The sequence below is a fragment of the Ranitomeya variabilis genome, chromosome 1 (assembly GCF_051348905.1).
Source record: "Ranitomeya variabilis isolate aRanVar5 chromosome 1, aRanVar5.hap1, whole genome shotgun sequence".
NCBI lineage: Eukaryota > Metazoa > Chordata > Amphibia > Anura > Dendrobatidae > Ranitomeya > Ranitomeya variabilis.
In genome coordinates this window covers 325,870,283-325,893,209 of record NC_135232.1, presented here as the reverse complement: position 1 = coordinate 325,893,209, position 22,927 = coordinate 325,870,283, and the positions used below count along the sequence as shown (strand labels likewise).

General features: G+C 42.7%; 1 long non-coding RNA gene across 1 annotated transcript in view; it reads left to right on the top strand.

Moving 5' to 3' along the window:
- Positions 1-22,927, top strand: part of LOC143817282 (uncharacterized) — a 32,620-nt gene that overhangs the window by 448 nt on the left and 9,245 nt on the right. Inside the window, exons 2-3 of the long non-coding RNA XR_013224103.1 lie at positions 19,359-19,625; positions 20,861-20,914. This is a non-coding gene — a long non-coding RNA (uncharacterized LOC143817282). The remainder of the gene's footprint in view (positions 1-19,358; positions 19,626-20,860; positions 20,915-22,927) is intronic.

Genomic DNA, 22,927 nt, shown 5'->3' with positions numbered 1-22,927 from the left:
TCATTAATGGATTAATTTTGGTGAAATGCTTACGTTTTTGCAGCACGGCATTCAGACAGACATAGCTTTTTGACTTTTCCATCAACATACAGTAGCTCTTTAAGGGCTTATGTTTGTTAGATGAATTTCATTTCCAAATGGAACCATATTGGTTACATGTAACATATAAATTAACTTTTGTTAAATTTTAGGGGAATGGAAGAAAAAAACGGCAATTTGGACCTTCTGTTTTTCTGTTTACATTAACACTTTTTACCATTTAGCATAAAAAATGTGAACAACTAACATTATACTGAATGAATAGCTTGCACAGTTTCTTACTTTTCCAAATTTATGTGGGTTTTCATTTGCAGGGTGAGTTTTATTATTTAATAAAACCATTTTGATATACACAGAAATTACTGATCACCTCTTGTAATTTTTTTCCTTTTGGAGGGATACAAATGCAGTTCTACCGATGATTATTTGGTATGTTTGTACATGCTGAAATTTAATGTTTAAGGCTCTTAAAAGGTCATTACATTAACCTTTTCCAGACATGGCGAATTTAGTTTTTTTTTATTTTTGTTCCTTCCTCCAAGAAACAAAACTTTTCTATGGCAAAAAAAAATCAAAGGCTGTGAAATTGCAAAAAAAAAAGCATGATTCTGCTTCTTTTTGTGGCTTACATTTTTATGGCATTCATTCTATGGTAAAAATGATTTGGTAATATGATTCTTCACGTCAGTGCAATTATGGTAATACCAAACATACATTTTTTGCTTTTTTATTTAAGTGGTGAAAAAAATGTGGAAATTCATAAAACATTTTTTACTTGTGTCACCATTTTCTCAAACGCAAAAGCTGTTTGAGGGCTTGTTTTTTTGCCCTGAACTGGCCATTTTTATTGATACCATTTTAGGGTAGATCTAATTGATTCTTACTACTTTTTTTTCCTATGTTGAAATGGGCAAAAATCAAGATTCTGTCATTTCGATTTTTTTCTAATTTCGTCATTTATCGATTGGGTTAAATAATTTTACACTTTGAACATTTAGATTTTTATGGACACGGCAATACCACATATGTGTATTTTTTAATGTGGAGAAAAAGGGGTGATTAAAAAAAAATGGTCTTTATATTTTTAAAAATGCTTTTTACTTTATTGTCCCCTAAAGGGACTTGAACCTGCAACTGGCTGATCGCTTGTACAATAATCATGGTCTCACATGAACACAAGGAAGGTCATGACAGGCATGGAAGTCTTCAGCAGATCCATGGCTGTCATGGAAACCTACATCTTGTGATCACATCAAAGCGGTGCTAATGTACCGTTAGAATAGCGCATCTCCAGACCATGCGCTGTAAATTGTCAAAGATTGGCTGCAGCATTTAACAGGTTGACAGCAGTGAGCAGAACTCTACTCCATTTGCAATTGATGACTGAATAACATAGCGATCATCTGCCAGGATAGATACAAGCTCAGTTTCACTACACCATAAGTTGGGAAAGGGTTAACAAAGAAAATTATTTACTTTGTTTAACTTTGATTATTTAAAAAAAATTGCATTTTTTATTTAACCCCTTTCTAAATTAGAATTTTTTTCTGTGCTTTCTTTTTTACTTCCCATTCATCCATAAGTGACAACTTTTCTATTTTTTCATGTTTTTATCTACAAAGCCATATCAGGGCTTATTTTTTGCAGAGCCAGTTGTAGTTTTGAATGATACTATTTGTTTGCTATGTAATGGTCTGAAAAACAGGGAAAAAATCCAAGTGCAGGCAACTGGTGGAAACATAACACAAATCTTCAATTTTTTGTGTGGGGGAGGAGGGGGTTACATTTTACAGGGGTTACTGTGCAGTAAATATGCTCTGGAGACATGATTCTTCAAGATAGTATGATAATGAAGGTACCGAACTTGGTTTCTATCACTACTTTCTGAAACCCGAAACTTTTTATATTTCTGTAATTTTACAAGGGTTTATTTTTTGCATGGCAAGCTGTCATTTTTATAGGTATCATTTTTTACAAATCACTTTGATCACTTTTTATTGCATTTTTGGAGGAAGCATCCATGATCGAGAAATAGCAGTTCTAGTGATTCAGGGTTTTTTTTTCAATTAATGTTATATTTTTACTAGATGGTGGCCCGATTCTAACGCATCGGGTATTCTAGAATATGCTATTGCCCAGCCACGTAGTATATTGCCCAGCCACGTAGTATATAGCACAGCCACATAGTATATTGCCCAGTCACATAGTATATTGCCCAGCCACATAATATACTGCCCAGCCACGTAGTATATTGCCCAGCCACGTAGTATATTGCCCAGTCACATAGTATACTGCCCAGCCATGTAGTATACTGCCCAGCGACGTAGTATATTGCCCAACCACATAGCATACTGCCCAGCGACGTAGTATACTGCCCAGCTACATAGTATACTGCCCAGCCACATAGTATACTGCCCAGCCACATAGTATATTGCCCAGCCACATAGTATATTGCCCAGCCACATAGTATACTGCCCAGTCACGTAGTATACTGCCCAGTCATGTAGTATAGTGCCCAGCCACATAGTATACTGCCCAGTCACGTAGTATATTGCCCAGCCATGTAGTATACTGTCCAGCCACATAGCATAGTGCCCAGTCACATAGTATAGTGCCCAGCCACGTAGTATACTGCCCAGCCACATAGTATAGTGCCCAGCCACATAGTATAGTGCCCAGCCACATAGTATACTGCCCAGCCACATAGTATACTGCCCAGCCACATAGCATAGTGCCCAGTCACATAGTATAGTGCCCAGCCACGTAGTATACTGCCCAGCCACATAGTATACTGCCCAGCCACATAGTATAGTGCCCAGCCACATAGTATAGTGCCCAGCCACATAGTATAGTGCCTAGCCACATAGTATACTGCCCAGCCACCTAGTATACTGCCCAGTCATGTAGTATACTGCCCAGTCACGTAGTATAGTGCCCAGCCACATAGTATACTGCCCAGTCACGTAGTATATTGCCCAGCCACGTAGTATACTGTCCAGCCAGATAGCATAGTGCCCAGTCACATAGTATAGTGCCCAGCCACGTAGTATACTGCCCAGCCACATAGTATACTGCCCAGCCACATAGTATAGTGCACAGCCACATAGTATAGTGCACAGCCACATAGTATACTGCCCAGCCACATAGTATACTGCCCAGCCACATAGCATAGTGCCCAGTCACATAGTATAGTGCCCAGCCACGTAGTATACTGCCCAGCCACATAGTATAGTGCCCAGCCACATAGTATACTGCCCAGCCACATAGTATACTGCCCAGCCACATAGTATAGTGCACAGCCACATAGTATAGTGCACAGCCACATAGTATACTGCCCAGCCACATAGTATACTGCCCAGCCACATAGCATAGTGCCCAGTCACGTAGTATACTGCCCAGCCACATAGTATACTGCCCAGCCACATAGTATAGTGCCCAGCCACATAGTATAGTGCCCAGCCACATAGTATACTGCCCAGCCACATAGTATACTGCCCAGCCACATAGTATATTGCCCAGCCACATAGTATATTGCCCAGCCACATAGTATACTGCCCAGTCACGTAGTATACTGCCCAGTCATGTAGTATAGTGCCCAGCCACATAGTATACTGCCCAGTCACGTAGTATATTGCCCAGCCATGTAGTATACTGTCCAGCCACATAGCATAGTGCCCAGTCACATAGTATAGTGCCCAGCCACGTAGTATACTGCCCAGCCACATAGTATACTGCCCAGCCACATAGTATAGTGCCCAGCCTCATAGTATAGTGCCCAGCCACATAGTATACTGCCCAGCCACATAGTATACTGCCCAGCCACATAGCATAGTGCCCAGTCACATAGTATAGTGCCCAGCCACGTAGTATACTGCCCAGCCACATAGTATACTGCCCAGCCACATAGTATAGTGCCCAGCCACATAGTATAGTGCCCAGCCACATAGTATAGTGCCCAGCCACATAGTATAGTGCCTAGCCACATAGTATACTGCCCAGCCACATAGTATACTGCCCAGTCACGTAGTATACTGCCCAGTCACGTAGTATAGTGCCCAGCCACATAGTATACTGCCCAGTCACGTAGTATATTGCCCAGCCACGTAGTATACTGTCCAGCCAGATAGCATAGTGCCCAGTCACATAGTATAGTGCCCAGCCACGTAGTATACTGCCCAGCCACATAGTATACTGCCCAGCCACATAGTATAGTGCACAGCCACATAGTATAGTGCACAGCCACATAGTATACTGCCCAGCCACATAGTATACTGCCCAGCCACATAGCATAGTGCCCAGTCACATAGTATAGTGCCCAGCCACGTAGTATACTGCCCAGCCACATAGTATAGTGCCCAGCCACATAGTATAGTGCCCAGCCACATAGTATAGTGCCCAGCCACATAGTATAGTGCCCAGCCACATAGTATAGTGCTTAGCCACATAGTATACTGCCCAGCCACATAGTATACTGCCCAGTCACGTAGTATACTGCCCAGTCACATAGTATAGTGCCCAGCCACATAGTATACTGCCCAGTCACATAGTATATTGCCCAGCCACGTAGTATGCATCATATCCCTGTTAAAAAAAAGAGTTAAAATAAAAAATAGTTATATACTCACCTTCCGGAGCCTCAGGATCGAAGCAGCCGGTTACCGATGCTCGTCGCGCGCTCCGGTCTGAAGATTGCATTGTAGTCTCACGAGATGATGACGTAGCGGTCTCGCGAGACCGCACGTCATCATCTCGCGAGATCGCAGCATGGACCGGTTACCGTGGCGTCGCGAGCAGGGAAGGCCTGTTGTGGATCCGAGGGGCCGACGGACGGTGAGTATATAACGATTTTTTTATTATTATTTTTAACATTAGATATTTTTACTATTGACGCCGCATAGGCAGCATCAATAGTAAAACGTTGGTCACACAGGATTAATAGCAGCGTTAACTGACCGCGGCATAGAGCGGTCGGTTAACGCTGCCATTAACCCTGTGTGAGCACTGACTGGAGGGGAGTATGGAGCGGGCACTGACTGCGGGGAGGAAGGAGCGGCCATTTTCTTCCGGACTGTGCCCATCGCCGATTGGTCGCGGCAGCCATGACAGGCAGCTGGCGAGACCAATCAGCGAATGAATAACCGTGACAGACAGAAGGACAGAAAGACGGAAGTGACCCTTAGACAATTATATAGTAGATAGATTAGACTTTTATGGACAAGGCGTAAGAACTACGTTTTTTAAGTCTTTATTTTTTGGATTGGTAAAATGAGGCTGATCCAAATTTTTATGTTACTATTATTTTTTTGTTATAATTTTAACCCCTTTACCCCCCGAGGGTGGTTTGCAAGTTAATGACCAGGCAAATTTTTACAATTCTGACCACTGTCCCTTTATGAGGTAACTAGATGGTGGCCCGATTCTAACGCATTCTAGAATATCTATGTATGTATATAGCAGCCACATAGTATTTAACTTTTTAGTCACAAAAATGATCTTTTAGCAACAATTTTTTTATTTTCACAAGGTTAAAGGGGGAAAATGGACAGATAAAGTTGTTGTATAATTTCTCCTGAGTACGTCGATACCCCATATGTGGGGGAAAACCACTGTTTGGGCGCACAGCAGAGCTCAGAAGGGAAGGAGCGCCGTTTGACTTTTTCAAACCAAAATTGGCCGTAATAGAGATTGGATGCTATGTTACTTTTGGAGAACCCCTGATGTGCCTAAACAGTGAAAACCATCCACAAGTGACCCCAAGGAACTTATCTAGATGTGTGGTGAGCACTTTGACCCCCAAGTGTTTCACTAAAGTTTATAATGCCAGGGTGTGAAAATAAGAAATCATGTTTTTTCCTCAAACATGATCTTTTAGTCCCCAATTTTTTTATCTTCCCAAGGGTAACAGTAGAAATTGGACCCCAAAAGTTGTTGTCCAATTCATCCTGAGTACGCTGATACCCCATATGTGGGGGGAACCACTGGGTGTATGGCAGAGCTCAGAAGGGAAGGAGAGCTGTTTGACTTTTTCAAATTGGGGTTGATGAAGAGAGATCGGACAGGGATCTGGGATCAAAACACTTATGGTTATAGTCTCTCTTCTTTCTTCTGTCTTCTTTCTTCTGTCAGGCTTCTGTGGCACCACAAGGCCCAGCACAGCAGGAGATCCAGCAGTGTGACCGCTCTGCAGAAATCCTCAGCACAGTATATACCGTATGGGAATAAACATACTAGAAATAGGAGGAAACCAATATGGCTAAATAGAGCTGTAAGGGGCGCAATAAGGACAAAAAGAAAGCATTTAGAGAATTAACCCCTTCCCGACCCATGATGCCACGTAGGCGTCATGAAAACCCGTGCCAATCCGACCCATGACGCCTATGTGGCGTCATGGAATGATCGCGTCCCTGCAGATCGGGTGAAGGGGTTAACTCCTATTTTACCCGATCTGCAGGGAGAGGGGGAGTGGTACTTCAGCCCAGGGGGGGTGGCTTCACCCCCCCGTGGCTACGATCGCTCTGATTGGCTGTTGAAAGTGAAACTGCCAATCAGAGCGATTTGTAATATTTCACCTAAAAAACTGGTGAAATATTACAATCCAGCCATGGCCGATGCTGCAATATCATCGGCCATGGCTGGAAATACTGAAGTGCCCCCCCCCCACGCCCACCGATCGCCCCCCCCGTCTTCCGTTATGGGGTCCGGTCCCCTCCGTCCGCCTGCCGGCTCCCCCGTCCTCCTGTCCGCTCCCTCCTTGCTCAGACCCACCCCCCCTGTGCTCCGTTCCCCCCCCCCATGCTCCGATCCACCCCCCCACCACCCCTTCATACTTATCGATCCTCCCGGTGTCCGGCCGTCTCCTCGCTGGGCGCCGCCATCTTGGAAAATGGCGGGCGCATGCTCAGTGCGCCCGCCGAATCTGCCAGTCGGCAGATTCCTTACAGGTACATTTTGATCGCTGTGGTAGGTTCTATCACAGCGATCAAAATTAAAAAAAAAATAAATACCCCCCCCCCTTTATCACCCCCATAGGGACAATAATAAAATAAAGAATTTTTTTTTTTTTTTCCACTAGGGTTAGGGTTAGAACTAGGGTTAGAACTAGGGGTAGGGTTAGGGGTAGGGTTAGGGTTACGGGTAGGGTTAGGGGTAGGGTTATGGCATGTGCACACAGAGCGGATCGGCCGCGGATCCGCAGCGGATCGGCCGCGGATCGGCCGCGGATCGGCCGCGGATCCGCAGCGGATCGGCCGCGGATCCGCAGCGGATCGGCCGCGGATCGGCAGCGGATCCGCAGCGGATCCGCAGCGGATTGGCAGCGGATCCGCAGCGGATCGGCCGCGGATTGGCAGCGGATCGGCCGCGGATGGGCAGCGGATCGGCAGCGGATCGGCCGCGGATTGGCAGCGGATCGGCAGCAGATCCGCAGCGGATCGGCCGCGGATCCGCAGCGGATTGGCAGCAGATCCGCAGCGGATTGACAGCGGATTGGCCGCGGATCCGCAGCGGATTGGCCGCGGATCCGCAGCGGATTGGCCGCGGATCCGCAGCGGATTGGCCGCTGCGAATTCGAAGCAGTTTTCCATCAGGTTTACAGTACCATGTACACCTAAGGAAAACCAAATCCGCTGTGCCCATGGTGCGGAAAATTCCGTGCAGAAACGCTGCGTTGTATTTTCCGCAGCATGTCAATTCTTTGTGCAGATTCCGCAGCGTTTTACACCTGTTCCTCAATAGGAATCCGCAGGTGAAATCCGCACAAAAAAACACTGGAAATCTGCTGTAAATCCGCAGGTAAAACGCAGTGCCTTTTACCTGCAGATTTTTCAAAAATCGTGCGGAAAAATCTCACACGAATCCGCAACGTGGGCACATAGCCTTAGGGTTAGGGTTGGAATTAGAGTTAGGGTTGGAATTAGGGCTAGGGTTTGAAATAGGGTTAAGATTAGGCTTGTGGTTAGGGTTACGGATAGGGTTAGGGGTGTGTTGGGGTTACAGTTGTGGTTAGGGTTGGGATTAGGGCTACGGTTGGGATTAGGGTTAGGATTAGGGTTGGAATTAGGGTTACGGGTGTGTTGCGGTTAGGGTTGTGGTTAGGGGTGTGTTGTGGTTAGGGTTGTGATTAGGGTTATGGCTACAGTTGGGATTAGGATTAGGGGTGTGTTGGGGTTAGTGTTGAAGTTAGAATTGAGGGGTTTCCACTGTTTAGGCACATCAGGGGTCTCCAAACGCAACATGGCGCCACCATTGATTCCAGCCAATCTTGCATTCAAAAAGTCAAATGGTGCTCCCTCCCTTCCAAGCCCCGACGTGCGCCCAAACAGTGGTTTACCCCCACATTTGGGGTACCAGCGTACTCAGGACAAACTGGGCAACAACTGTTGGGGTCCAATTTCTCCTGTTACCCTTGCAAAAATAAAAAATTACTTGCTAAAACATAATTTTTGAGGAAAGAACAATTATTTTTTATTTTCACGGCTCTGCGTTATAAACTTCTGTGAAGCACTTGGGGGTTGAAAGTGCTCACCACACATCTAGATAAGTTCCTTCGGGGGTCTAGTTTCCAAAATGGGGTCACTTGTGGGGTGTTTCTACTGTTTAGGCACATCAGGGGCTCTGCAAATGCAATGTGACGCCGGCAGACCATTTCATCAAAGTCTGCATTTCAAATGTCACTACTTCCCTTCCGAGCCCTGACGTGCGCCCAAACAGTGGTTTACCCCCACATATGGGGTATCAGCATACTCACAACAAACTGGGCAACAAATATTGGGGTCCAAATTCTCCTGTTACCCTTGAGAAAATAAAAAATTGCTTGCTAAAACATCTTTTTTGAGGAAAGAAAAATGATTTTTTATTTTCACGGCTCTGCGTTGTAAACTTCTGTGAAGCACTTAGGGGTTGAACGTGCTCACCACACATCTAGATAAGTTCCTTGGGGGGTCTAGTTTCCAAAATGGGGTCACTTGTGGGGGGTTTCTACTGTTTAGGCATATCAGGGGCTCTGCAAACGTAACATGATGCCCGCAGACCATTCCATCAAAGTCTGCATTCCAAAACGTCACTACTTCCCTTCCGAGCCCCGGCATGTGCCCAAACAGTGGTTTACCCCCACATATGGGGTATCAGCATACTCAGGAGAAACTGGACAACAACTTTTGGGGTCTAATTTCTCCTGTTACTCTTGCAAAAATAAAAAATTCTGGGCTAAAAAAATATTTTTGAGGAAAGGAAACACATTTATTATTTTCACGGCTCTGCGTTATAAACTTCTGTGAAGCATTTGGGGGTTCAAAGTGCTCACCACACATCTAGATAAGTTCCCTTGGGGTCTAGTTTCCAAAATGGAGTCAATTGTGGGGAGTTCCTACTGTTTAGGCACATCAGGGGCTCTGCAAACGCAACCTGATGCCCGCAGAGCATTCCATCAAAGTCTGCATTTCAAAACGTCACTACTTCCCTTCCGAACCCCGACGTGTGCCAAAACAGTGGTTTACCCCCACATATGGGGTATCAGCGTACTCAGGAGAAACTGGACAACAACTTTTGGTGTCCAATTTCTCCTGTTACTCTTGCAAAAATAAAAAAATTCTGGGCTAAAAAATATTTTTGAGGAAAGGAAACACATTTTTTATTTTCACGGCTCTGCGTTATAAACTTCTGTGAAGCACTTGGGGGTTCAAAGTGCTCACCACACATCTAGATTAGTTCCTTGGGAGGTCTAGTTTCCAAAATGGGATCACTTGTGCGGGAGCTCCAATGTTTAGGCACACAGGGGCTCTCCAAACGCGACATGGTGTCCGCTAATGATTGGAGCTAATTTTCCATTCAAAAAGCCAAATGGCGTGCCTTCCCTTCCGAGCCCTGCCGTGCGCCCAAACAGTGGTTTACCCCCACATATGGGGTATCACCGTACTCAGGACAAACTGGACAACAAAATTTGGGGTCCAATTTCTCCTATTACCCTTGGGAAAATAAAAAATTCTGGGCTAAAATTCATTTTTGAGGAAAGAAAAATTATTTTTTTATTTTCACGGCTCTGCGTTATAAACTTCTGTGAAGCACCTGGGGGTTATAAGTGCTCACTATGCATCTAGATTAGTTCCTTGGGGGGTCTAGTTTCCAAAATGGGGTCACTTGTAGGGGAGCTCCAATGTTTAGGCACACAGGGGCTCTCCAAACGCGACATGGTGTCCGCTAACGATTGGAGCTAATTTTCCATTCAAAAAGTCAAATGGCACGCCTCCCCTTCCGAGCCTTGCCGTGCACCCAAAAAGTGGTTTACCCCCACATATGAGGTATCGGCATACTCAGGAGAAATTGCCCAACAAATTTTAGGATCCATTTTATCCTGTTGCCCATGTAAAAATGAAAGAATTGAGGCTAAAAGAAATTTTGTGTGAAAAAAAAGTACTTTTTCATTTTTGCGGATCAATTTGTGAAGCACCTGGGGGTTTAAAGTGCTCACTATGCCTCTAGATGAGTTCCTTGGGGGGTCTAGTTTCCAAAATGGGGTCACTTGTGGAGGAGCTCCAATGTTTAGGCACACAGGGGCTTTCCAAACGCGACATGGTGTCCGCTAACGATGGAGATAATTTTTCATTCAAAAAGTCAAATGGCGCTCCTTCCCTTCCGAGCCTTACCATGTGCCCAAACAGTGGTTTACCCCCACATGTGAGGTATTGGTGTACTCAGGAGAAATTGCCCAACAAAATTTAGGATCCATTTTATCCTGTTGCCCATGTGAAAATGAAAAAATTGAGACTGAAATAATTTTTTTGTGAAAAAAAAGTCCTTTTTCATTTTTACGGATCAATTTGTGAAGCACCTGGGGGTTTAAAGTGCTCACTATGCTTCTAGATAAGTTCCTTGGGGGGTCTAGTTGCCAAAATGGGGTCACTTGTGGGGGAGCTCCAATGTTTAGGCACACGGGGGCTCTCCAAACGTGACATGGTGTCCGCTAAAGATTGGAGCCAATTTTTCATTCAAAAAGTCAAATGGCGCTCCTTCCCTTCCGAGCCCTGCCGTGCGCCCAAACAGTGGTTTACCCCCACATATGAGGTATCAGCGTACTCAGGACAAATTGGACAACAACGTCCGTGGTCCAGTTTCTCCTTTTACCGCTGGGAAAATAAAAAAATTGTTGCTAAAAGATCATTTTTGTGACTAAAAAGTTAAATGTTCATTTTTTTCCTTCCATGTTGCTTCTGCTGCTGTGAAACACCTGAAGGGTTAATAAACTTCTTGAATGTGGTTTTGAGCACCTTGAGGGGTGCAGTTTTTAGAATGGTGTCACTTTTGGGTATTTTCAGCCATATAGAACCCTCAAAATGACTTCAAATGTGAGGTGGTCCCTAAAAAAAATGGTTTTGTAAATTTTGTTGTAAAAATGAGAAATCACTGGTCAAATTTTAACCCTTATAACTTCCTAGCAAAGAAAAAAATTGTTTCCAAAATTGTGCTGATGTAAAGTAGACATGTGGGAAACGTTATTTATTAACTATTTTGTGTCACATAACTCTCTGGTTTAACAGAATAAAAATTCAAAATGTGAAAATTGCGAAATTTTCAAATTTTTTGCCAAATTTCCGTTTTTTTCACAAATAAACTCAGAAATTATCGACCTAAATTTACCACTATCATGAAGCCCAATATGTCACGAAAAAACAATCTCAGAATCGCTAGGATCCGTTGAAGCGTTCCTGAGTTATTACCTCATAAAGGGACACTGGTCAGAATTGCAAAAAACGGCAAGGTCATTAAGGCCAAAATAGGCTGGGTCATGAAGGGGTTAAAGGAAGTAGGTAGTGAGGAGGCATTAAATAAATACAGAAAATTAAATAAATTCTGTAAAAAGCAAATCAAGGCAGCAAAGATTGAGACAGAGAGACTCATTGCCAGAGAGAGTAAAAATAATCCCAAAATATTCTTTAACTATATAAATAGTAAGAAACTAAAAAATGACAGTGTTGGCCCCCTTAAAAATAGTCTGGGTGAAATGGTGGATGAGGATGAGGAAAAAGCCAATATGCTAAATGACTTTTTTTCATCAGTATTTACAAAAGAAAATCCCATGGCAGACAAAATGACTAGTGATAAAAATTCCCCATTAAATGTCACCTGCTTAACCCAGCAAGAAGTACAGCGGCGTCTAAAAATAACTAAAATTGATAAATCTCCGGGCCCGGATGGGATACACCCCCGAGTACTGCAGGAACTAAGTACAGTCATTGATAGACCATTATTTTTAATCTTTAAAGACTCCATAATAACAGGGTCTGTACCACAGGACTGGCGTATAGCAAATGTGGTGCCAATATTCAAAAAAGGGGCAAAAACTGAACTCGGTAATTATAGGCCAGTAAGCTTAACCTCTACTGTGGGTAAAATCCTGGAGGGCATTCTAAGGGATGCTATGCTGGAGTATCTGAAGAGGAATAACCTCATGACCCAGTATCAGCACGGGTTTACTAGGGACCGTTCATGTCAGACTAATTTGATCAGCTTCTATGAAGAGGTAAGTTCCGGACTGGACCAAGGGAACCCAGTGGACGTAGTATATATGGACTTTTCCAAAGCTTTTGATACGGTGCCACACAAAAGGTTGTTACATAAAATGAGAGTAATGGGGATAGGGGAAAATATGTGTAAGTGGGTTGAGAGCTAGCTCAGGGATCGGAAACAAAGGGTGGTTATTAATGGAGCACACTCGGACTGGGTCACGGTTAGCAGTGGGGTACCACAGGGGTCAGTATTGGGCCCTCTTCTTTTTAACATATTTATTAATGACCTTGTAGGGGGCATTCAGAGTAGAATTTCAATATTTGCAGATGACACTAAACTCTGCAGGGTAATCAATACAGGGGAGGACAATTTTATATTACAGGATGATTTATGTAAACTAGAAGCTTGGGCTGATAAATGGCAAATGAGCTTTAATGGGGATAAATGTAAGGTCATGCACTTGGGTAGAAGTAATAAGATGTATAACTATGTGCTTAATTCTAAAACTCTGGGCAAAACCGTCAATGAAAAAGACCTGGGTGTATGGGTGGATGACAAACTCATATTCAGTGGCCAGTGTCAGGCAGCTGCTACAAAGGCAAATAAAATAATGGGATGTATTAAAAGAGGCATAGATGCTCATGAGGAGAACATAATTTTACCTCTATACAAGTCACTAGTTCGACCACACTTAGAATACTGTGCACAGTTCTGGTCTCCGGTGTATAAGAAAGACATAGCTGAACTGGAGCGGGTGCAGAGAAGAGCGACCAAGGTTATTAGAGGACTGGGGGGTCTGCAATACCAAGATAGGTTATTACACTTGGGGCTATTTAGTTTGGAAAAACGAAGACTAAGGGGTGATCTTATTTTAATGTATAAATATATGAGGGGACAGTACAAAGACCTTTCTGATGATCTTTTTAATCATAGACCTGAGACAGGGACAAGGGGGCATCCTCTACGTCTGGAGGAAAGAAGGTTTAAGCATAATAACAGACGCGGATTCTTTACTGTAAGAGCAGTGAGACTATGGAACTCTCTGCCGTATGATGTTGTAATGAGTGATTCATTAATTAAATTTAAGAGGGGACTGGATACCTTTCTGGAAAAGTATAATGTTACAGGGTATATACACTAGATTCCTTGATAAGGCGTTGATCCAGGGAACTAGTCTGATTGCCGTATGTGGAGTCGGGAAGGAATTTTTTTCCCCATGGTGGAGTTACTCTTTGCCACATGGGGTTTTTTTGCCTTCCCCTGGATCAACATGTTAGGGCATGTTAGGTTAGGCTATGGGTTGAACTAGATGGACTTACAGTCTTCCTTCAACCTTAATAACTATGTAACTATGTAACTAGTGTGTGAACCTGCAGATCAGTCACAGTCAGGTCAGAGACAGGTCACAGAGTGGTCACACTGCTGCTGTGACCTGTCATTGGTTTGATCGATGATGTCCCTGGTGACAACAGTGTTGCTAGGCACCCGCCTAGGATCGGTGCTCACAGCTCCGATCCCAGGCAGGTCACTGGCAGGGCACAGCATGGTCACACCGCAGCTTTGCCCTGTGATAGACGAGATCAACGATTACATCGATCGCACCAATCAATAGCTGCAGGCCATACCTGACCTTTCCTAGGCAACGGCCTAGGATCGGTGCTCTTACAGCACCGATCATAGGCAGGTCACCGGCAGGGCACAGCGCGGTAACATCGCGGCTGTGCCCTGCGATTGGCACAATCTATGTGATGGTTGATCACGTCAATCTGAGAGGTTTTCGCCGATGCCTGGTGTTGCCAGGCACCAGCCTAGGATTGAGTACATCAGTACTCGATCCTAGGCTGGAACATCACTGTTTCAGCCAATCTGATTGGCTGAAACAATGAGAGAGGCTGCGATTGGCTGTTCAGAATTGAACAGCTAATCACAGCGATTATGAGTGCAGGTGGGTGGGGACACCCCCCAAGATGCCGACATCATCTTCCCACAGTTAAGATTGTGCCGGAATTTTAATGCGATCACTGTGACTTCGGTCGCAGTGTCACATTAAAGATATGACGTAATAACCCGTCCATGGTCAGAAAGGCCCAGGTCACATGGACAGGATAGTACGTCGGATGTCAGAGAGGGGTTAAAATCTTTTTTTTTTTGGTACTTTACACTATTTTTTAGCACTTGAGACTGATATCATTTAGTTAATTGTACAATATATTGCAAATTTGCAATACTTCAGTATCGGCTTTGTGGAATTACAAAGATGATGGTGACCAGCTCAATAAACCTCCATGGCAACTCACTGGCATCTTGTGATTGTGTTGTGCGGGGTGATGGAACGAAAGTCTCATTGGTACTGACCCACTTAAATGCCACTGTAAAAAACTGACAGCAGCATTTAAGTGGTTAAACAGCAGCAATCAAAGCTGGTTTGGAGGCAGGTGTTGACTGTATAACACTGCACTGTATGCAATACACCCACACCTAACATAGGATTATTATTATTATTTATTTATATAGCACCATTAATTCCATAGTGCTGTACATGAGAAGGGGTTAGGCCATGTGCACACGTTCAGGATTTTTCGTGTTTTTTTCGCGTTTTTTCGCTATAAAAACATGATAAAAACGCGAAAAAAACGCTAACATATGCCTCCTATTATTTACAGGGTATTCCGCATTTTTTGTGCAAATGTTGCATTTTTTTCCGCTAAAAAATCGCATCGCAGAAAAAAAAGCAACATGTTCATTAAAAATGCGGAATTGCAGGGATTCCGTACACCTAGGAGTGCATTGATCTGCTTACTTCCCGCACAGGGCTATGCCCACCATGCGGGAAGTAAGCAGATTATGTGCGGTTGGTACCCAGGGTGGAGGAGAGGAGACTCTCCTCCACGGACTGGGCACCATATAATTGGTAAAAAAAAAAAGAATTAAAATAAAAAATAGTGATATACTCACCCTCTGCTGGCCCCCGAAGTGTTCCCGCCTCTCCGGTGCATGCTTTCTCTTCCGTTCCTATAGATGCCGGTGTGGTTCAGGACCTGTGATGACGTCGCTGTCTTGTGATTGGTCGCGTGACCGCTCATGTGACTCACGCGACCAATCACAAGCCGCGACGTCATCGAAGGTCCTGAACCACACCGGCATCTATAGGAACAGACGCCGCTGAGGAGATTGGCTGTCTGCAGAGGGTGAGTATAACCATTTTTTTATTTTTTTAATTATTTTTAAACATTCTATCTATTATTATACTGTAGATGCTGCATAAGCAGCATCTATAGTAAAAAGTTGGTCACACTTGTCAAACACTATGTTTGACAAGTGTGACCAACTTGTCAGTCAGTTTTCCAAGCGATGCTACAGATCGCTTGGAAAACTTTAGCATTCTGCAAGCTAATTACGCTTGCAGAATGCTAAAAAAACCACGAAAAAACCGGAAAAAAACGCAAAAAAAAAATGCGGATTTCTTGCAGAAAATTTCCGGTTTTCTTCAGGAAATTTCTGCAAGAAATCCGGACGTGTGCACATACCCTTATGTACAGAGTTATAGATATCGTTTACAGTAAACAAGTTTACGATGTCAGACTGGTGCAGAGGGGAGAGGATATACATAACCGTCTTAAGTCAGGATGGAGTCAGATATTTTTTAAGCCTCAGTGGGAAACTTCACAATGTATTATGCTGATCATACAGGTGCTTCTCCCAAAATTAAAATATCATCAAAAAGTTAATTTATTTCAGTTGTTCAATACAAAAAGTGAAACTCATATATTATATAGAGTCATTATAAACAGAGTGATCTACAGTTAGGTTCCATATATATTTGGACAGAGACAACATTTTTCTAATTTTGGTTACAGACATTACCACAATGAATTTTAAACAAAACAATTCAGATGCAGTTGAATTTCAGACTTTCAGCTTTCATTTGAGGGTATCCACATTAAAATCGGATGAAGGGTTTAGGAGTTTCAACTCCTTAACATGTGCCACCCTGTTTTTAAAGGGACCAAAAGTAATTGGACAATTGACTCCAAGGCTATTTCATGGGCAGGTGTGGGCAATCCCTTCGTTATGTTATTCTCAATTAAGCAGATAAAAGGGCCTGGAGTTGATTTGATGTGTGGTGTTTGCATTTGGAAGGTTTTGCTGTGAAGTAAACATGCGGTCAAAGGAGCTCTTCTTGCAGGTGAATCAAGCCATCCTTAAGCTGCGAAAACAGAAAAAACCCATCCGAGAAATTGCTACAATATTAGGAGTGGCAAAATCTACAGTTTGGTACATCCTGAGAAAGAAAGAAAGCACTGGTGAACTCATCAATGCAAAAAGACCTGGGCGCCCACGGAAGACAACAGTGGTGGATGATCGCAGAATAATCTCCATGGTGAGGAGAAACCCCTTCACAACAGCCAACCAAGTGAACAACACCCTCCTGGAGGTAGGCGTATCAATATCCAAATCTACCATAAAGAGAAGACTGCATGAAAGTAAATACAGAGGGTTCACTGCACGGTGCAAGCCACTCATAAGCATCAAGAATAAAAAGGCTAGACTGAACTTTGCTAAAAAACATCTAAAAAAGCCAGCACAGTTCTGGAAGAACATTCTTTGGACAGATGAAACCAAGATCAACCTCTACCAGAATGATGGAAAGAGAAAAGCATGGCAAAGGCGTGGTACAGCTCATGACCCAAAGCATACCACATCATCTGTAAAACACGGCGGAGGCAGTGTGATGGCTTGGGCATGCATGGCTGCCAGTGGCACTGGGTCACTAGTGTTTATTGGTGATGTGACACAGGACAGAAGCAGCCGAATGAATTCTGAGGTATTCCGAGACATACTGTGTGCTCAGATCCAGCCAAATGCAGCCAAACTGATTGGTCGTCGTTTCATACTACAGATGGACAATGACCCAAAACATAAAGTCAAAGCAACCCAGGAGTTTATTAAATCAAAGAAGTGGAATATTCTTGAATGGCCAAGTCAGTCACCTGATCTCAACCCAATTGAGCATGCATTTCACTTGTTAAAGAGTAAACTTCAGACAGAAAGGCCCACAAACAAACAGCAACTGAAAACCACCGCAGTGAAGGCCTGGCAGAGCATCAAAAAGGAGGAAACACAGCGTCTGGTGATGTCCATGAGTTCAAGACTTCAGGCAGTCATTGCCAACAGAGGGTTTTCAACCAAGTACTAGAAATGAACATTTTATTTAAAATTATTGAATCTGTCCAATTACTTTTGGTCCCTTTAAAAACAGGGTGGCACATGTTAAGGAGTTGAAACTCCTAAACTCTTCATCCAATTTTAATGTGGATACCCTCAAATGAAAGCTGAAAGTCTGAACTTCAACTGCATCTGAATTGTTTTGTTTAAAATTCATTGTGGTAATGTTTATAACCAAAATTGGAAAAATGTTGTCTCTGTCCAAATATATATGGACCTAACTGTATATCCAACACTATATACAGTACAACAATCTGAACGACATTGACAAGGTTCAAATTATGAAGGCCAATTGATATGGTGAGAACATCTCCATAATTACAGTTCTTGTAGAGGGTTCTCAGCATGCAGTGGTGTGTAGCTACCAAAGTGGTCCAACCAGTGCTACGGTCATGGACATTAATGAGCATAGAAAGTAGGTATAAGCGAGCCCGAACTGGAAAGTTAAAGGTTTCTACCGGAATAATAGTGTCTGGTACTGGACCTTAAACAAGGACTACTTACTGTATGTACGGTTTCCTGTTCGGGTCCAGAAGTCTAATAAAGCTTGTTGAAAGTCTGCAGCACAGTCAATCAGCAAGCTTTAAGGTTGAGTGTACATCTGGCTCCATCACAGCCATGTAAAGTTATGGGATGGCTGTTATTGACAAGCTCAACATGTGACACAGCCTGACAGTAAAAAAAAAAAAAAAAACATTTTTTTTTTTTAAATTACATGTTGTCCCCTTCAATTTTAAAACCAGCAGATGGGAAAAAAAGCTGTGAGCTGGTATTTTTAGACTGGGAAAGGCCAATATTCATGCAACTTCCCAACTTATTAATATCAGTCTGCAGCTGTCTGATTTGCCTTAGCTGGTTATTTAAAAAAATAGTGGAGACCCCACATCATTTTTTTCATTCATTTATTTATTTATAAACAAGTACAGTAAACTACACACATGTGGTTTTCATGTTATGGCCGATCTGTATATATAGTTATATACTTTGGCAATATACACGGAATTACATATTAATTCCATTGTAAATTAGTAGAATGTCAAAAAAGAGTTCACTGACATCTTCTTACATTTTTGCAAACAGACAACTAAGTTTTTACATTAAATGTTTCTGTCTTCCAATATGACACTAAATATAATTTAAATAAAAACTAAGAAGCCACTTTATAGGAAGTCTCAAGTGGCCATAACATGACTGCAACACCCAGAGTGTGGTATGGGAATTGCACAGCCATAATATGGGCATTAAGGACAGAAATGTGAAGGTGCTAGAATGAGCTGTGTATAATTTCATAAATAGGTTGATGTGCTACCGAAAATGATGATTTTAATGCTGGCATAAATGATCCAATCATGCAATGAATGAGCATTTTTTACATTTGTCAAGTAATTGGCTCATTGTTTACATAAGTTATCAGTAAAAGATTTCTGACAAACGTTCTGACCATTATCAGTTCTTCTAAAGGAGCCTTTGGTTGTCAGTTTGCGTCTGGAAGACCATATGGAAGATGGTAGGATGTAGCTAAAATGCATCCATGTTGTTTTGTATGTTACTACAATTATCACGGTCCAACTTCGATCTTTCTGACATTGCAGGTAACAAGCCCACCACTCCTCCTGAAGTAGTTTTTGAGCTAAAAGCTAAAGGGGACTTCTCCTCCATCGCCTGCTTGGCAAAAGATTTCTACCCCAAGGATATTGAAATTTATGTTAATGAAACTAAACAAGAAAATGTTACTACAATCTTGACCAAGGAGGGATTGTACAGTGCGGTCAGTGTTCACAATGTGAAGTATGAAGACTTTACATGTGAGGTCAAGCAGCCTCAAACTTTGGCGCCCAGCATGACTGCAAAGTCAAACGGTGATATATTTTACTCTTTATCTGCTGTAGTTTTCAAACTAACTGGAATTATTAATATTCTTTGACATTTTTAGTCTGTGGTCACAATAACATTTTTTTTGCTGTTTTTAAAGGCTCTAATTTGCTCTTTGAATCAAAAATACTAAAGCCTTCTCCAAAATTTACCAAACCCCATTATAACTCAATATACACAGTTGTGTCCTTTACAAGAAAAAAATTCCTGTCTAGTCTATATTGAACATCTTTGAATGGCTCTACATAATCTAATGCTGCAAGATTTCCTTCACTACAAAAAAATGCATAAATAGTCAGGATCGATAAAATGGGACACATCTTCAAATACAATTTTCAGGTCAATAGCATTTTTTTTTACATCATGTTGGAAATTAGTATTAATTTTGTAATTTTTTTCAAAAGGTAAGTAGGTCCACTGGAATGGATGTGAGGGTACTTTACTCTAAGAAACTGTAAAGCAGCTTATCACTTAACTTTACTCCAACGAGTATTATATAACTTGGATATATTCTACAACTCGAATATTCTATTACTTCACTCTATCCGACTTCTATCAAGAGGTGAGATGAGCATCTCGCCTTAGGCAGCAGTCTGAGGTGGCTCTCAACGGATGTCATTTTGCCTCCCTCTGGGATCACGACTTGACTGGTCATTCGGCAAATGCCATTTGGGTCGGTTTGGCCTGGGATCACATCGGGATGCAAAACAGTTAACAGGACACTGAAACTGGTGACAGTTGTTACAGAGCACAGAGCCATCGACTCCCTGCTCCACCACTTACTTGATTGTAACTAAAGTTATACCCTGTGAGCGTTACAGTCTAAAGAGAAATGCCAATATTTTCTGACAACTATTTTTTATGCTTAGGAGTCCAGTAGGCAGTTTTATATAATACATCAATCTGCTTTGTTCCTTCAGCTCTGTAACATGCTGCCTTCACATCAGACACCATGTCCATCATTACAGGTTTCACTTAAAACTGCACAACTTCAAATACAACAAAACTTGTCAACTAAATACATAACCATCACAGGGAAAAAATGTAGCATGATTTTCCAACAGCATATTAAGCATGAGCTTCCATATTATATACAAAGTCTTTTATTTTAGATTTCTAACTACTATATACAGTAAATGTTTGATATATGATCACAAATTACAATACATTAGTCACAGAAACATTAGAATAGAAGATCACTAAATTTTTTCCTATCATGCAGGTACTGATAATCAAGGTGAAGAAGAGACAGACAGCAGACGTGAGAGAAACTGTCGTAAGTTATGCGTTTCAAGCAATATTTGACTGCTATTCTGCGAACTATTGGGAAATACCCTGAAGGCAGGGTAGCCGTTGCTTCAGTATGATAACACCTGTCCATACACCCTATTGTAGTGACCTGGTCCAGGTTATGACTGTCCCTTTAAATACCCCTGGATCGTGAGTAATCCTGTACACTATAGCTCCCATTCTAGCTACCTTTTTACTGTTATTAAGACATGTACTTTAATTTGATTCATGTAGTTTTCAAGGTATTTTCTCATTTATTGTGTTCCAGCGCTATCTGCTGGTGAAATATATACAATGTAAAGTTCTGACATGAGAACTGAGGTTTCAAGAGGAGGGGTTATTCTTGTTTCCACCCCGTCTAGACCAGGAGAGCTGGGAAAACCCCAGTCTGAAACAAGCTGTCTCTGGGAGCAGAGCACATGTGGAGGCTCCCTCTCTCCAAAACCCTCTGGTAGGCCTGATAAGCTTAGAAATTCCCCAGGACTCCCAGGTCGGTGAAATACTCTTGCTATGTAAAATCTTCCGCATAAAGCTACAAAAGACTTTGAATCGAATCCCTCTATAACAACTTTCAAGAATTACAGCTAAAGGAGCAGGTTCATAAAGTTCTGAAGCCTCAATTCCATGTCAGCATCTAACAGTGTACTGTATGTGCTGTGGTTTAACCCTGTGAGCTGTGAAGCATTTACTCCGTGTCATATTTTCCCGTTCCTGCGAAAGTAAACGCAACTGTTATCCACAAGACCTGTGTCTGTGGTCATTATCGTGGATGCCGTGTAGGCATGGATAGCGGTGATCGGAAAGCTCCCATTACAAGGGCTTTACACTTTTATAGTATATGCTCATATATGCATGTAAGTCCATGCATTATATTGATGACATTCCATGTGATTGACTGCCATACCATGCTACTTTGCCAATTTTGTATGTCCAGAAGAAAATTGGTCCTATACTACCTTTAACGACAGGCATGCTTTATTTAGTTAATAGTTTCTTGGACTTAAAGAGAACCTGTCATCAGGATCAAGCATGTTAAACTAAGGGTATAGATATAAAGGCGCTGTTAGCTATGTGCACACGTAGGAAATGTGGTGCAGAATTTTCTGCACTAAATCTGCATCTCCTGGCAGAATCCACAGGTGCAGATTTTCTGCAGTTTTTGTGCGTTTTTGTTGCGGATATTGTGCAGTTTTTGTGCGGATTTTACCAGTGCGGATTTTTATCATGGAGGGGTGCAGAAACGCTGCAGAACTGCACAAAAGAGGTGACATGCACTTCTTTTAAATCTGCAGCAATTCCGAACTGATTTTTCGGCACCATCTGCACAGCTTTTTTTTTTTACCATTGATTTACATTGTACTGTAAATCACAGTGCGGGACTGCACCTTTTCTGCGCAGAAAAATCCGCTGCAGTTCTGCATCAAATCTGCATCGTGTGAACACAGCCTAAATAGTCTTTAAAAATTATTAGAAATTTGGAAGCAATAAGCAGTTCAGGCATCGGGGGGGGGGGGGGCCTTGGGGTGGTTCTGCCAAGACCTCTCAGCTGCTTCGGTTGTCCTTATCTTCATACTGTTTAAAATTTTACCCCACTACTGCCCTGGCCACTGGCGGCACTTGCGCAGATTAGTCTGCTTGCAGGCTTCAGTAAAACAGCGATGGTGTTGGAGTATGTGCAGACTGACCACCCGGCGGTCTTCAGTGAAATGCCTCAGTGAGTTGAGATCTAAATCTGTGAATGCACCAATACTAGCACCATTTTACTGAAGCCTGCAACCAGATCAATCTGTGCAAGTTCCACCCACAGCTAAGATGGCGCTGGCACAAAATTTGAAACAGTATGAATATAGGAACATTCGAGGCAGCTGGGAGGCATGGCACAGCCGAAGACCCCTTCCACAGTCCTGTCCCACAGGCCCACCCCAATACGCAAACAGCTTTTGGCACCCAAAATTTCTAATATTGAGTAAAGAATAACCAGGCTGCAAATTTCTACAGT